The sequence below is a fragment of the Manis pentadactyla genome, chromosome 17, assembly GCF_030020395.1.
Source record: "Manis pentadactyla isolate mManPen7 chromosome 17, mManPen7.hap1, whole genome shotgun sequence".
NCBI classification, from domain to species: domain Eukaryota; kingdom Metazoa; phylum Chordata; class Mammalia; order Pholidota; family Manidae; genus Manis; species Manis pentadactyla.
This window is the reverse complement of record NC_080035.1, coordinates 62,032,813-62,048,029: the sequence shown is the minus strand read 5'-3', so window position 1 is coordinate 62,048,029 and position 15,217 is coordinate 62,032,813. Positions and strand designations below refer to the sequence as shown.

Sequence of the window (15,217 nt, the reverse complement as noted above, 5' to 3'; positions counted from 1 at the left end):
TACGTGGCCAATGAGCTTTGTTGAGCCCAGGGAGACTTTAATTAATGCTAATGGAGAAACCTCCTTCAAAACCCAATTAAGCACTTAAATGTGTTCTTGATGATCTCTTCTCCCCAAGTCAGGCTGTAGTGAGGGGAATTGATTTAACACCAGGAGTAAGAATATAAATGTTCTCAGGCCTGTTGTGTTGCTTTTTCTGAGGAAGCTTTGCTTTCTCTTGGTAAACATGCATTCCTCCAGCTTTCTCACGCCCTCTGCATCTCCGATGGCGTCTGTGCCCTGCTCTCTTGAACTATGCTGTGAAAAGGTTAGCAGCTGAGCCAAAGGCATCCCTTGATGCATAATAACAGTTATATAAAGCACTTTTAAAATACAAACAGATTTTAAGTACCTCATTAGGCTGCAGGTGTTGCACTCCCCCAGCATGAGAGATGATCCTGTCTCTCTCTTTATCACAGGGCCGACATAATCAAAGTTCCTTGTCTTCAAAAAGAGAAAGAGCCTCTCTCCAGCAGTGAGTGGCCCCCATCTTCATGATTAATATTGATTCTAGACCAGCATGTATTTCTATGATATAGCTCCTTATTAAAAAATTTTAAATGGAATCCAAATTGACTATGCTCACCTGATTTACTATTACTTCAAAATATTTGAGTATGTGCATCTAAAATATGTTTTATACTTCGCCTGGAGCATCTCTGGTTCAATAGTTTTATGCTGAGAGCTAAAGGCAAAAACAATATTAGAAAATACTATAAAATATCCACATGACATAATTTCTTTGAAGCTGGTTGGCCTGAACCATAGAAGATAATTGAAATGGAAGGTTTTTCAGGCAGACAAGCAGAAGCCTTGTCAAACCAAGGGACTCCAAAGCCATTCGACTCGTGTATTACCCTCTGTGCTTGAAGTTGTTCCAAATAACAATATAAACAACCCATAAGACTGAATTCTCTTTGGCATATGTCTGAGATAAATGTGACAGCAGAGCATATTGAATGGTTTATGTCATAGCTTTTGCCTTCCAAGAAACACAGCCTCCAGGCCTCTTCTCCACGATGATGGGGCTGCCTTCCCTTGCTTGATTTGATGTCCTTACTCCTCTGTCACTGGGTTCTTCCCACCATGCTACCTCTGTGAGAGGCAGGAGCCTCTACCAGCATGACAGATGTCTGACAGTCTGATTTCACTAGGGTAGACTGTCATCTTGGCTAAGGACACCATTTCAGTAGAAATCTGTGCCACCTCGTGACCTTTTATTATGTAATTTTCCAACAGGCTGTAATAGAGTGTAACGTCTTTGAGATGAGCCTTCATTGATGTCACTGCTTATACTAAGTAAGCAAATAATACAGACTGATCAATAATGGTACCAGTTCTTTGACCAATGTATCTGGCATGGGCTCTTCTCATAACAGATACTTAGTAAATGTTGGTAGAATGAGAAAGTTAATTAAAAAAGCAATTCATTAGTTCTACCAGTAGGTCTAACACATGAAGAGCTCACCTTTTAAAATATGGGTCTTGGCCAACACATACCATTAGCAAAGTCTTTAATTAGATTATGTTTTATTTTTCATACATATATATATGTATGGTTATTTATCCATCCTAAAATCCTGTGGGTTTGGTATTACTAACCAGAGCTCACATAAGCTAAGTGCAAGTAAATGCTCTCTAACCACACCTCACAAGTAATAAATGCCACTGCTCGTGGCTTTCCGGGGACCTTGTTCACTTGAAGCACTCTTATCTCTCCATTATGTACTCTTTTCCATTTCACTGTCCGTTTCACCATGTAACATTTCCAAGGATGGTTGATGGATTTTACCAGACCTACTTTCTGGTTTATCAAGGCATGAACATCACCAGTAGTCCACAGTCTTGAATGAGGTGATCGAGAAAATGCTTCAGAAAAGCAGTTGGCTAGAATTTTACCTCCAAGTAGTTAATCAAGAATAGTTGATCAAATGGTCTGAATTCATTCATGATCACAATGTTTTGATGTTTAAAAGCCCTCTGCAGACATGGTGTGTTCCAGACATTTTCCTTAGAAGGGTTTTACACACCTTGTGTCTTGAACAATTTAGTGGCTTGAATAATAAAATCCATTCCATAAGTCCTCTTACAGCAAGGTGCAGTGCCAGAGACAGAAGCTCTCTACAAGATGAAATGTCCTAACAAAGAGGCTAGAAGGTGAAAAATGGCCCTAACACTATCATTTTCAAAGGAAAAATTAAGACAACCAAAAAAGCAGGTATTGGGGGATTCACAATCAGTGGGAATGGCAGGATTTAGAGGCATCTGTACTGTTTACCTGAGGGTAACTGAACACTATTTTTCTACAAAAAATATTGGAAAAAAATTAACACAGAATTGAGAGTCTGTGTGGAAGTTCATAACATCTGTGTTTTGTAAAATGGAAGAATGTCTCGAGGGACGGGAGTGCTGACTAGGTGGAGATGAATTGTGTACAGACTCCATGGATTTTCTGATGGTACGTTGAGTTGCTCAGTCTATCCTTGTCATTTATTTTACCAAAAAGAAGTCCCCTGAAATGATATAACACAAGAATGTCTACATACACACCAGTGATATAACATACAAGAACGACGGGTGAACCACGTATTTTTGTGAGCGTAGAGTACCCAGATCTCAACATAGATGTGTAGCCAATGGCTGGGGCCTAGGATCTGAAAATAGTCTGGGTTTTAAATTCCGGCTCCTTGGCTCAGCTTGGGCACTTCAGTCAGGGATTCAACCTTTCTGGGCTCCATTTTTCACATCCCTAAGAAAGCTTAAAAATACCTCAGAGGTTGTTGTGAGGATGCAATGAGCTACCACGCTGTGAGACTTTCACCAGCAGGGTCTGGCCCACGGCCAGGGCTATGGGAGCATTAGTAGTCATCCTCTGCTTTTGCTCAACATGAACTGATAAGATCTGCAGTCATTTGTCCACTGTGATCATCACTATTTTGCTTCAGGCTGATAGTAATTATGAAAAGTCAGGAAAATGGACTTTAACATTTTTTAGACGATAGGTCTATGAAATGCAATCTTTGGGATCTCATGTTCTGTTACTCTTTCACTTTATCCTGCAGTGAATGAGAGCCCTTCAGGAATGACCTCACCTCTTAAATGTGTACCAAGTGAAACAAAGGCCCTGGGGTAATTTTTCACTGTGAAGAAGAATGTCCCTCTAAATGTTTACACATTCCGATAAACACGCAATTAACATGATTTTGCTCTTGTAACAGAAAATGTAAGAGGCATTTTCTGGCTGAAACTGATTTTACATAATGGAGAGCATCTTAAATTCTAAAGAATAAAACCAAACTCGAGCTTGTCAGGATTTTCTGACTCCTTTACTTGCTCACATACAGCAGCGCCCCTCTCTGATCTCTCAAACCTCCCATCCGCTCTCTGGGTGCTCCGCGATTCCCACAACCTTGTGTGTTTAAACCCCAGGCACGGCTGTAGGAAATCACTTCCCTTCCAGCTCACTGACCCTCACAAAAACAGCCTTGAAGACGAGGCTAAACTGTGTAAAGACTGTGTTGGAGTCATAGCTCTACCCAGCAAGAAACATGTAAGGACTGTGTGTGGAGGTGGGGTGGGTAAGGCTGATTGTGTTGTTTGTGAGCAAGGGGAATAGTGAAGGCGATGATTTTCCCCTTGATACCATAATGGCACTTGGCCAAATGTGAAGAAGGTGTGTGTGTGTGTGTGTGTGTGTGTGTGTGTGTGGTAAGAGGATGGGTGAAATGATGGTTCTTTGATTTGTGTTCTCAGTGTCTCTATGTAATGACGTTGAATGATAAGTTCCTTTTTATTTAGCCTTCAGAACAGGTATTTTAAGGGACTAATACTTATTTCAGAGAAGATGGTAGTCAGCACAGCAAAACACCTGCCTACATGGAAGCCAGTCTTTGGTTTTAAATTGTAAGGCATTGCCGTGGACACAAACTTCATGAGCTTCTGACCAGTTAACCACTGCTTTAGGCTGCTAATACATATCTAACGTTCAAACATGGGAATATCATTTGTATATGCAGTGATCTACTTAATTCATGCATATGAATATGCGTTCTTAACATTGAAAATTCTTAAAATTAAATATCATGATTACTGGATATTCTAAGTTTACATAATGATATGAGAAGTGCTTTCTTTATTTTCAGTACATTTAGGGACTTTCTGTTGGGTCTTATTCTGTGTGAAACTAGTCGCGGCCCTCTTCCTCCAAACAATACGCAACACTCCTCTCTGTGCCCCGAAGCTGTACTCCCCTGGTGCCAGCAATTTTATTATTCCTAACCATGAATTCCATTAATTATAGTTTTCAATAATAATGACTATTATATTACTTTAAGCTGAACATTATTTTATATTAAAAACATGTCTCTGATTGTCATGCTAAGCTCAAGGTAAAAGAAGACATATGGGCTAAGAGTGACGTGCCTGCCCACAAACTCCTATACTGTACTTGTTTCTGCACAAGTAGGAATGAAATGTCATCTTGCCCTAGAGTTTTGTGCTTTTAAACTCAGTATTTGCAGGGGTAGGTCAGAAAGGTCAAGTAGTCTGCATTCATATTTGGGCTCTATGAACAGTGTTACTCTTATTTTTCTCTAAGATATGCACAATATACTTGGAGAACAGGAAATGCATTATATTTTACTAGCCTCCCAGAATAAGACTGGAAAGTAAATGGAACACAAGAACACCCACTTAAAAATTGTCTTAGGAACTTTTTTGTGGAGGAATTCAGAAGTCCTGCCTTTCAAATTAACAGCTTGTCTTACTTTGAATTACCAAGTCATAGCACATGAGTGAATTTATTTCTATGTTACTTGAAACATCTTAATTTTACCATTTGAAGACATGTATTTTCTGATTTCCTAGACAACTACATGATCTAAGATGTTAAAAGAATATTTTGCTTAATATCAATGTTTACTAAGGAGCTAGAAAACCATGGACAATTTCAGGGAGAAAAATATTTACCTTTTCTGTTGTCCCCCAATACTTGGTGAAACATTTGAGAATGTATTTATGATGCATTTTGATTGAATTCAACAAATGATTTAATTTTCACATGTATCTATAAATAGCATTAGCAGTTAGAGATTTAAGTCTTCCTTGCTCAGTCGGCTAAGTCAGACCAAATTAAACATAAAATCGTAGCTTTTACTACTAACATTGCTACTAAAAATCAGCTCCATTATGCCTTACCCAAAATTGTACTTATTCACCCAGCCTCTATCACTTGCCTTTGAGAGATTACCTTGGAGGAAATGGATCCCATTCATTCCTAGATTAAAAATACAAAATAATAGTAACACTAAAATGTTGGTTGAGAAAATAAATGCAACTTAACAGAACAGGAGAGATTTGCATATGCCTGCTTCACTGCCCATGGCCATTTGGACTCACCCTTAGCTGTGTGTACACAAACTCATTCATTCATTCAGGAAGTAACAACCAAGTGCTACCAGAGGCCACACCTCCCACTGGTGGAATATACACTGCTGAGTAAAGACATCCCGGTCCTTGCCCTCGTATGGCTTTTGGGTTTTGTCTAACTCAGTTTTAAACATCTGTGCAACACAGTTACACAATTTACATGATTTTTTTCCAGTACTTGAAAGTTTACAATTACTAGTTGAGTTCCAGCTCTTCACAAGTAGGGTGTACACACCTAGCACATACATAAGATGATCCCTTGAAAGATGACAAGAAAATGTTAAAATCCTATTTCTGTTACCACTTATCCTATTCTTTGCAATCACTTATGTTTTGTGTATATTTTATAATGTGCCTATTATACAGTAGCTCATGGGTACACTTTATAAATAAGTATATATGTAAAGGAAATATGCTGAGATTTTTAAATCGATGGAGTATTAAAAATGCTTGGCAAGTACTGTTTAAAAAACACACAATTGAGTGTCCTTTTGTATAACTGAATAGTTAAATAAATGTTCATAAGAAAAATATGAGAGAGGATGATTTAGGATGAGGACTAGGAAAATAAGCTCCTGATCGGCTATGGCGGTCAGCTCTAGTGATGGGCAGTTTTTAAATAGATACAATCCTGGTTCTTTCCCCGTTAACAATAGTATTATTCATGTCATCAATGCTAGAGTTTTAAGCGTGTGTTAATAAGGTCACAAACACTGAGTCCTCTCCTTAAAATCGTTCACTATTGAGTAAAATGTGCAGCCGTTGCTGAAGCGTCTTCCGGAGACAAGGCTGCAGGATGCAGTGGGAGGTGCCTGCATCTCCGAAGCTGGCTCTAGAGGAGGTGTTTCTCTAACCCAGGAGCAGCCTGGGTGCACGTGGATCGGCCTTGCTGCCACCTGCCCCTGGCTCACAGGAAGATCCCTCCGGGCATGGGGCGCCCTGACGCGGAACCTCTGCCCGGCTCTGCTGTGTTCTGCTGTGGGGCGTCGGCCCGATCATGGACACACTCCTGCAGCCTCAGTTTTCACATACCTAAAACCAGAATGATCACGCTCACCTCATGTAGATAACACCCAAGACGCCTGGCGGGATACCTCCCAGTCCCCTGTGTGAGTGTCTGGGGCCCGTCTCGCTGCCTCCCTCCTGCCCTTTGCCCCTCCTTCCCGGTTCTGTACCACGTGCACACTGACCTCCTCTGCCATGCCCTGCACACCCTCTCCGATCATCACTGATTTCTGCTTCTCCAAACCAACAGGTCCCAAAGGTAACCCACCGGCTGGCACACCCCACCTTGTCTCCTTCCATTGGACCACATGATGTTTGATGCCAGGGAAAATGTCCAGCTCGAGCATTTTAACCTGCCCTCCACCCCGCTTCCCAGAGAACATATCTACCATCAGGCCCGCAGCCAGCTCCCAATAATTTCGGATGAACAGATAGACCGGATGACGCCTGTGGAGCGAAGGCTTGTACAGATCAGTTAGCTTCTTCCGTTTCATTACTTCATTACTTCATTACAGGCCGCAACTCTGTATCCTCATTAGAATTGTGAAGTGTTCACTCTGTGCCTTTTTAAAGCTATGAATTCTACTAGCATCAGTGGCAATTTCCTGGCAGTCAGTGCAGACCAGGTTTAAATGAAGAGCATGTTTCAAGGGCCGGAACACGAAAGGCTGCCGCATTCCCAAGGCGCTGGTTTGCTCACAGGGAGCCGGCAGCTCTTCCTGTTCCTGCTCCTGGCTAGCAGGACATGACAGGGTAAAGTACCAAGTCATAATGATTGCCTGGGATTCACCACCAGCTGTACATGGACCCTGTGATGACTAGATCAGAAGGTGCCCACATGTGTGGGGAAAATAAAGTATGTAAAGAGCCACCTCAGCAAGGAGCAGGAGCACCTTCTTTGAGCAGAGATAGATCATTACTGTTTTGCATTGGTAGCTATTAGGAATCTGATATTGGTAAAGTGGGGTGGCAGTCATGTGTTCTTGGTACAGGAAGGTCTTGGCAAAGTAGCAAAGAAGCAGAGAATCTAGATATATCCCCAAAGCATTTTATGTAACTCAGTTTACTTTATTATTTCAAATTTTCTGTATTTTACATTGGCTTCTATGTCAAAGTTAGGCATTAACTTTCTTTAGACCTCTTGTGTGTGTTTCTGTTAAGTGAGATGGTGATAGCAAGTCCCATTCTATTTAGTTTTACGAAACAAAAGGATGCATCTGGATTTTTTAGTGAATGTGCTGATTACTTATTATAGTTCCTCTGTGTGTGGTGGTGTTCTCTAAATATATTCTAGACTCTGGATTATGACTCTATTCATTTATTAATCATTAAGTGCTCCATCAATTCCTCCATGCATCCAACGAAGTAAGAAAAGTTTAACATACCACTCTTCTCCTTTCCTGGGTGAATATATTATCCCTTCGTAAGCTTAAGAATAGTTTCATGTTTCTCATCTACAGACTCACTTCCATTTCTCCTTCTTCAAAAGGCTGATTTCCCTAATTTTTAAGCCCTTTTCAAAATTCTAAGCTCACTTAAGGTATGGAGTCCCAAACTGAATTTGTATTAAAGTGTTCACTCAGTACTTTTTTAAAGCCGTACATTCTAATGAGAACACCGGTTTTTAATGATGGTTAACGTAGATCTGGTTTAAATGCAGAGGGCGTCTAGAGGACCTTGTAGCATGTAATACTGCTGCATTCCCAAAGTACTGGTTCACTGATGGTCTACACAAGAAGATTTCATTTACTGCTGTCCTTTTCTGACTCCAGCAAAGGATCTTGAGGAACAGCAGTTATGTCCACTCATGGCTGAGACTCGGATGTAATCACTATGAAAGATCGGCCTTCCTGTCCAAAGCCCACTAGCTGACTTCCTGCCCTGCCACTAACGTGATAATCCGGTGAAGGCAGCTTATTAAAAGGCATCTTTCTTGACACCCAAAGAAATGGCTGTTTACTAACAGCGAGTTTAATTTACCTATTACTACCATTGTTAATATTCATTTCTAGTTAAAGATAGAACTGTTCTGGAAAGGTTTGAGTTAGTGTCATCTGTCTACTGAACATTTCTGCCATAATCCCAGCCAGAGCAGCTTGTCCATTTTTAAAAAACAAGTTGAGGAAAAAAAAAAAAAAACAAAGAAAAAAAAGATAGGTATAAAAGGACAAATATTGTATGATTTCAATTACGAGTTATGATTTCTGGCAAATTCATAGAGCCAGAAAGCAGAAGAGAGGTTCCTAGGGGCTGAGGGATGGAGAATGGGAGTGATAGGTAATAGATCCAGAGTGTCGGCTGGGGATGGTGAAAAAGTTCTAAAAGTAGATAGTGGTGATGGCTGCACAACAATGTAAATGTGCTTAATGCCACTGAATTGCATACTTAAAAATTATTAAAATGGTAATTTTATGTATGTTTTACCATAATATGTATGACATGATAAATGTGCAATACACATTTGCTGAAAGAAAGAAAAAAATTAAATGAGCTATCAAGCCACAAAAAGGAAAAAAAAAGAAAACACAAGTTGAGGACAGATTCTGCTCTCGGGAGCTCTGCAGGTTCCCCGTGAGCCCCCTGCATGAAACCACAGCTGCCAACCCACCTGCTGGCAACCCACCCCTTTGTGCCCCAAGACCTAAACCATGGTCTCTGTTTGGAAAGAGAGGTGGACTTTTAAGGTAGTATTTCTTTAGCATTTATTTGGCCTTCAATAAAAGAGCTGGCTGATCACTTCAGAAGGGATGCACAGGATGTAATTAATGTCTTGGAAGCTCATCAAGGCTCACGCTTGAGTCCTTGCTCTGTTCAGGCGGACTGGCTCACACTGACCGAGTCACCAAGTGGGGCTGTGCAGACCCAAAGGCCACATTTTGAATGTCCAACAAGAATTCCACTGAAGGACAATTTCTCCCAGGTGTGCCCAGGATGCTGGGAATACAAGAGTGTGCAAGGCCCCTTCATGGGAGTTTGGAAGGTGATACAGAGAGGAGCAGGCCTCGCATTCAGGGGGAGCCCTTGGGAAGAGCCCACCCCAGAGTCTGCAGAGGGGTGCGTGTCAGGGATGATGTACAGATGAGGGCACTCGGGATGGGCAGGAATCAGCCAGGCTGAGGGCTCTGGGAGGGGGTGGAAGGAGGGGCAGGGGCGCGGGGCCGTGGAGGGCATGGTTCGTTCAGGGGCCCTACACGTCGCTCTCTCCAGCCAGAGGGCAGGACAAGGGTGGGAGTGGACAGAGGTGAGCTGGTGAGCTAAGCAGGACAAGGGCGCAGAGCTCTGAGTCCGTTAACGAGGTTTGAACGTTTTCCTGAGTGCTGTGGAGAGGCCCTCCATGAGTTAAAGTGGAGTAGGGATGTAATCAAACACATCTGAGAAAGATTCCTCTAACTTCAGTGTACAGAACAGCATGGAGGCGGAGGTCATGCCTAAGTCCCCCCAGATAGGTCCGTGGATCGTCTGTGCCATCATCCGGGTGGGCCACGGTGGTGGTGCTGCTGGTGGAAACCACGAGACTGTAGTGGCCGGTCGCCACTCAGCAGGTGGGCCCCTGGGGCTCAGTGAGCACACTGTGGGGGGGACAGAGCGACACTGGGGCACCTCCGGATTGCTCCCATCTGGCTTCTCCCAGAAGAGAAGATGCCAGCTTTCACTCTGGACTTATGTAGGGACTGAGATGCTAAAGCCTGAAATGGAGGCACATAGGAGATACTTTATAGACAGATGAGATACCCAGAGGGAGACAGGTGCATCGAAAATAAAGATTCAGGCTCCACCCTTTCAAAGAGGACGATGAATCATGAGAGTGGGTGATTGCCCCCGAACGATGTGGAGAAATCAATTAAAACAGAAGCCTAAGGGACGGCAACATTTAGGGGAGGGGCAGAAGGCACAGCCCGTAACAACCCGACAGAACAAGCAGCGAGGGGGGAAGGCGCGGCCAAGGGGCAATGGGAAGCCCAGTGGGATGGACGGTGTCCTGCCATGGGGCCCTGGCCTCTCAGGAGGTTGCTTAATCAGCAGTGATCTTTGCTGCCAAGAGGTCAAATAAGAAAATTACAGATTTTAGCAGCTGGGTTTATCAGCAGAGGGGCCAAGGTGTTTAGAAAGGAGAGTTTCTGTGGAGAGTTTGGGACAACGTGGGACGGGCTTCACTGAGGAGCGAGTGGGAGAAGAGAATGACCTGGCTTCGTGTTCCCGGACAGCGCTGGACACACACTGACAGATGCTTCCCTGGCTTCCATTGCTTCTGGGCCTCACCCCAAGCCATCTTTGGATGAAACATCCCCTACTTGAGAAAGCTCGGTGGTGATCTTGCTTTTCCTCATCTTTTCCAGCACGTATGGGTCTGTAGATTGTCACAACGCCATGCTGACCAGCAGACCGATTGCCTCTGCTGCGGGACTGGCCGAGGGCCCTGGTGCAATGGCAGGAAGGTTTGGGTGGACGTGAACGTGCAGGGCAGCGCCAGGAAGCCGGGAGCATTTGTAAGCTCAGGGGAACAGACCGAGTGTTACAACAGGATTCCAAAGTGGGGCAACAACAGAAACTAGGCATACATTTGCATTTTATTCAGAAAATGGAGCCGAGAGACACTGCCCTGGAGCACAAGGTGTGCTGCTGTGTGGGTCTTTGGTGGGTCAGGGCACCTGGCTCAGGACACTGTCCACCTCTTAATCTCCCCAGACGATTTAGCTCATCCTTAGATAACAATTTTTTTTTGCTTCCTCTGAAAATACATTAGTATTTCCAATTTGTGGGTGCAATGTGTTTTAACCACAGACACAGATATTGAAGAAAGAAGACATTCAGATATATGAATGTGAAAATTTGTTTTGACTTCCACCTCCATTTATAGTTGTGCCAGCATGCGTTATGCATCAAAGCGCATTAGCCTGAGGCAGTTACTATGGCAGACTATTGCTTACATAACCAATTATTTCACCCCCACATGCTCAAAACTTAGGCCACTAATGCACGAGAGCCGACAGAAAAGGATGTAATAAAATGTATAAACACATGTTAAAATGTAAAGGGAGCTGATCCTTACCAGTGCTTGGGGAAAAAGGGAAAGCAACTTTTTGACATTTCTAATACAAAGATGATAACCATTTTCAATACCTGACATTTTTCTTAAGAATAAAAAAGTGTGACCAACAGGCTATTTTGGTTCAGCAGGCTAACATATATTTGCAATATAAATCTGCTACCAAGCTCTAAATCACAGATGTGGATTTGGGGGTAAGGAGGTAAGCATATTTAAGAGAAATGAGGATCTCAACTTCCATTGGAAAAATATTAATATTAGGCATTTTGGCTACAGCACAAGATTAGCCATAGCCGAGTGGAATGTCCAGAAGCAAGAGAGGGGGTGAGGGCCTGAACTGGTACCAGCTGGCAGCGTTTTATGACGGCAGTCCCATTAACCGTGACCTTGAGGGACTCGTTTGCCAAACGGTGATTATGTCAGGCCCATCCTTACATCCACATAAAGAATTCCCTCCCCAAGTTCCATAGCTTAACATGGCTTCCCATAATCAGGGAGCAGACATAGGACCCTCCCTCTAACTCTCGAGATTTTCAATGCAACTGTGTTTGTATCATTGCAACACAAACTTGGCTGAAGGCAGAAATTCTTTTTAAATCAGTTCTGATCGCGAGTCTGGACATGAGCTCAGTAGACCACAGCTCCCGTGGATTGCTCCTCCTCCCCTGACCCTGTGCCATCCCACTCACACCTCCAAACAAGCCCACGAACCCCAGGCGGTAGGCACAGGAGACCCAGAAGTCAGCCGGGGGGGCGGGAGGGGGCTCGTTACAGCCGCGGCGCAGAATCCCAAGGGAATGCCCCAAAGGTGCAGCTTTGAAATGAAGTCACTTGCAAAAAAAAAAAAAAAAATGTATGTGAGAAACAAATAAGAAATGAACTGTACTTGGTGGATAGCTTCCAAATAATGTGGGGTGTTCCTAAGACAGTGGCCTGGAAGTCAGGGATTAGGGGCTGGCGTCAGCCGCCACCTTTCCAGGCCCTGGTTGTCACCTTAAAATGAGAGGCTCAGCCGGCCAGTGTCCAGGGCCTTTCTGCTCCAGGAGGCCATGCCCACGACTCCAGAGACCCACAGGGTTTCACCCCCTCCTCACCTCCTGCTCCTCTCAGCTGAGTCACAGCTGCCAGTGTTCCCAGTGGAAAAGGGCTGGGCTAGTTGGCAAGACCTGAATTCCATTCCTTTGCTACTACAGTCCCTCTGTAGCTCAGTTTCTTTCTTTGTAAAATAGTTCCGCAACGCATCTCAGGATTTCATGGGAAAAAATAACAGGGGAGAAAATGCTTTGGGAGAAAAAGAGAAAATCCTTACCCCAAAATTAAGAAAAACAGCATTCTCCTTTACCCACTTTAATAATTTAGTCTGTTCCTTTTCTAGACTCTAACTGGAGAATATTTCCCATTTAGTGTACAGAGGGCGGCTGTCAAGCCAAGTTCCGTATGTTTAGTCATCATTTCCACAGGACGCAGATGGAGGTGAGCATGTGGGTGAGAGGATCAGGTGAGATGTCCTTCAGGAGCACAGTTACCTAGCAGGTATTACTTCCAGAGACAGAACAATGTCCAAGCCCTCAGTGAGGAATGTGAGTGGATGTTGTTGAATAATTAATTTGTCACCAGAGACCTTACATGTGTTTTCACTTCTTTCCAAAATTATTGTGCAGCATCATATAGTCATGCATACTATTTAGTGACATGTAGAAAAGCAATTCCTAATATTTCTCTCTGTAGGAGAAGGCGAAGCCAGTCTAAACTACACGGCCCGCCTTCCTCATACCGCAGAGTTATTGTGAAGGAGGACTAGTGTGCTTTTTTAATCACATGCTTTTGTTTGAAATCCATCAGTACTTTAAAAAACCAATCATCTTGTTTCTTTAGCTTTGTGCCACTGCAAATCATCTAACTTTCTCAACTCCCTCCCTCAAGAATTCCGAAAGGGTCTTGGAAAGTATCTCTGAGCCATTTCTTTCTCTCTTCCCTAACAAGAATCCTCCCGGCAACATATTGGCAAGAGTTATCTTAACTCTATTTGAATTTTCCAGTTACAGAGAACTCAGTACCTCACAAGACAGCCCATTTTATGTCTCTTCTGGCAAGAAAGCCCCTCTCCACACCATGCCAGTGATTACCTGTTTTCCCTCTCGTCTTTATTCCCTTACTTCACTTAAAAAAGCTATTGGCCATCAGCACATGGCAGCAGTTCCCTCCAGTGCCAAAGACGGTGAGGACCTCAGCTTTCTTTATCTGCCCATGAAACTGTTCTGATTGCTTTCTGACATGTTCCATTCCTAGAACTAAAATTTTAGACAGTGTTAAAGACTCACATGCAGATTCCTCCATTGCATTTCAGAAGTCCAGGAGTGGGATCCTAAGGGCTGAGGATGCAGTGACACTTGGCTGGGATGGGTTTCGAGCCCTGTGGACCATCAGAATTCTGCTGGCGGCTCTGCACATCGCCACCACTGTTCCTTATAGCTACTACCTGACATTTATAAAAGCTGCCTTGAGGACTTACCGAGTTTTTAAGCCAAAATTTGCAGAGGAAATATAGCTGAAATAGCATTTAAGGACCCAGAATAAAAACGGACCCATTGCAGTTGCCCCAATGCTAAGGGGACCGATTGCAAAAAAGATGTGCTTATTTCCCACAGACGTCATGCATCATACTATCTATTATGCATAGTGTATACATTACATAAACATACTATATACTACACAAATTCCAATGGTACTTTGCAAATTATCTTCAGCTCTTCCAAAGTATGGTTAGGAAACCACTTTGCTCTTCTTTCTTACGTGGTGGCTTTGAGCCTCCCTCTGACTGCATAACAGCACTGCCCCCCCAGCCCCCACTCCTGCCTCCAGGGCCCACACCCAGCCACCCAGCCCACTTCCGGTGTGCACTCTTACAGTAAGACCTATTCAAACACCAAGAGGAGTACTAATTACTTGTATATTTTCTCATCAAGTTATATGTTGATTAGGAGCCATTAATGACAGAAAATAAATTACTCTGAGATATCTATAATTATATTCAAATTCACTGTATCCCATTTTACCTCCACTGAGGTACCATTGACCAAAGAATAAAGCTTCATTTGATAATAAAAAGTTATGAATCAGAATTCAATACAATCTTCCTTACACCAAATGGACATGCAATTCCGTGCTGACTTCAGACTTACCGGCCAATTCCCGTGGAATTTCATAAGTTCTTAAAAAGTGTTTTGAGATTAAACAGCACAGTTATGAAGAATGCATGCAGGATTTGGAATCTTACAGAACGTGGGTTTGAATTCTGGATTTTCCATTTACTTCTATTCTTTATTATTATTCCTATGCAAAGCATGACTACTAGTTACCTTCTAAGTGTGTGCTGAGAATTAAAGGGGGAAAGCATGTAATGTACTCAGAACAGAGTATGAAGCTGATAAGCACTGACTCTCCTCGCTGTTATTGTCACGTGTTTACAGTACTAGTGTAGGTAAGCCGTTTGTTTCTCTAGGTAAGACATAGCTGAAGGAATCTTACATGACTATTAACCTCATTGGGAAACCCCTGAACTGCTGTGATAGATACTGTAGATGGGGGCTTTTGTTAGTGTTTTATTTGATTTAGATGCAGCTTATTTCCTTATATTAGAAAAGGGTATTTTTTCAATATTAATTTTCTTAAATAGTTACCAAAAACAAAGAGAGAAAT

General features: G+C 42.9%; 1 protein-coding gene across 2 annotated transcripts in view; it reads left to right on the top strand.

Annotated features, from left to right (window-relative positions):
* NALF1 (NALCN channel auxiliary factor 1) overlaps window positions 1-15,217 on the top strand; it is a 562,186-nt gene that overhangs the window by 513,548 nt on the left and 33,421 nt on the right. The window lies entirely within an intron of this gene.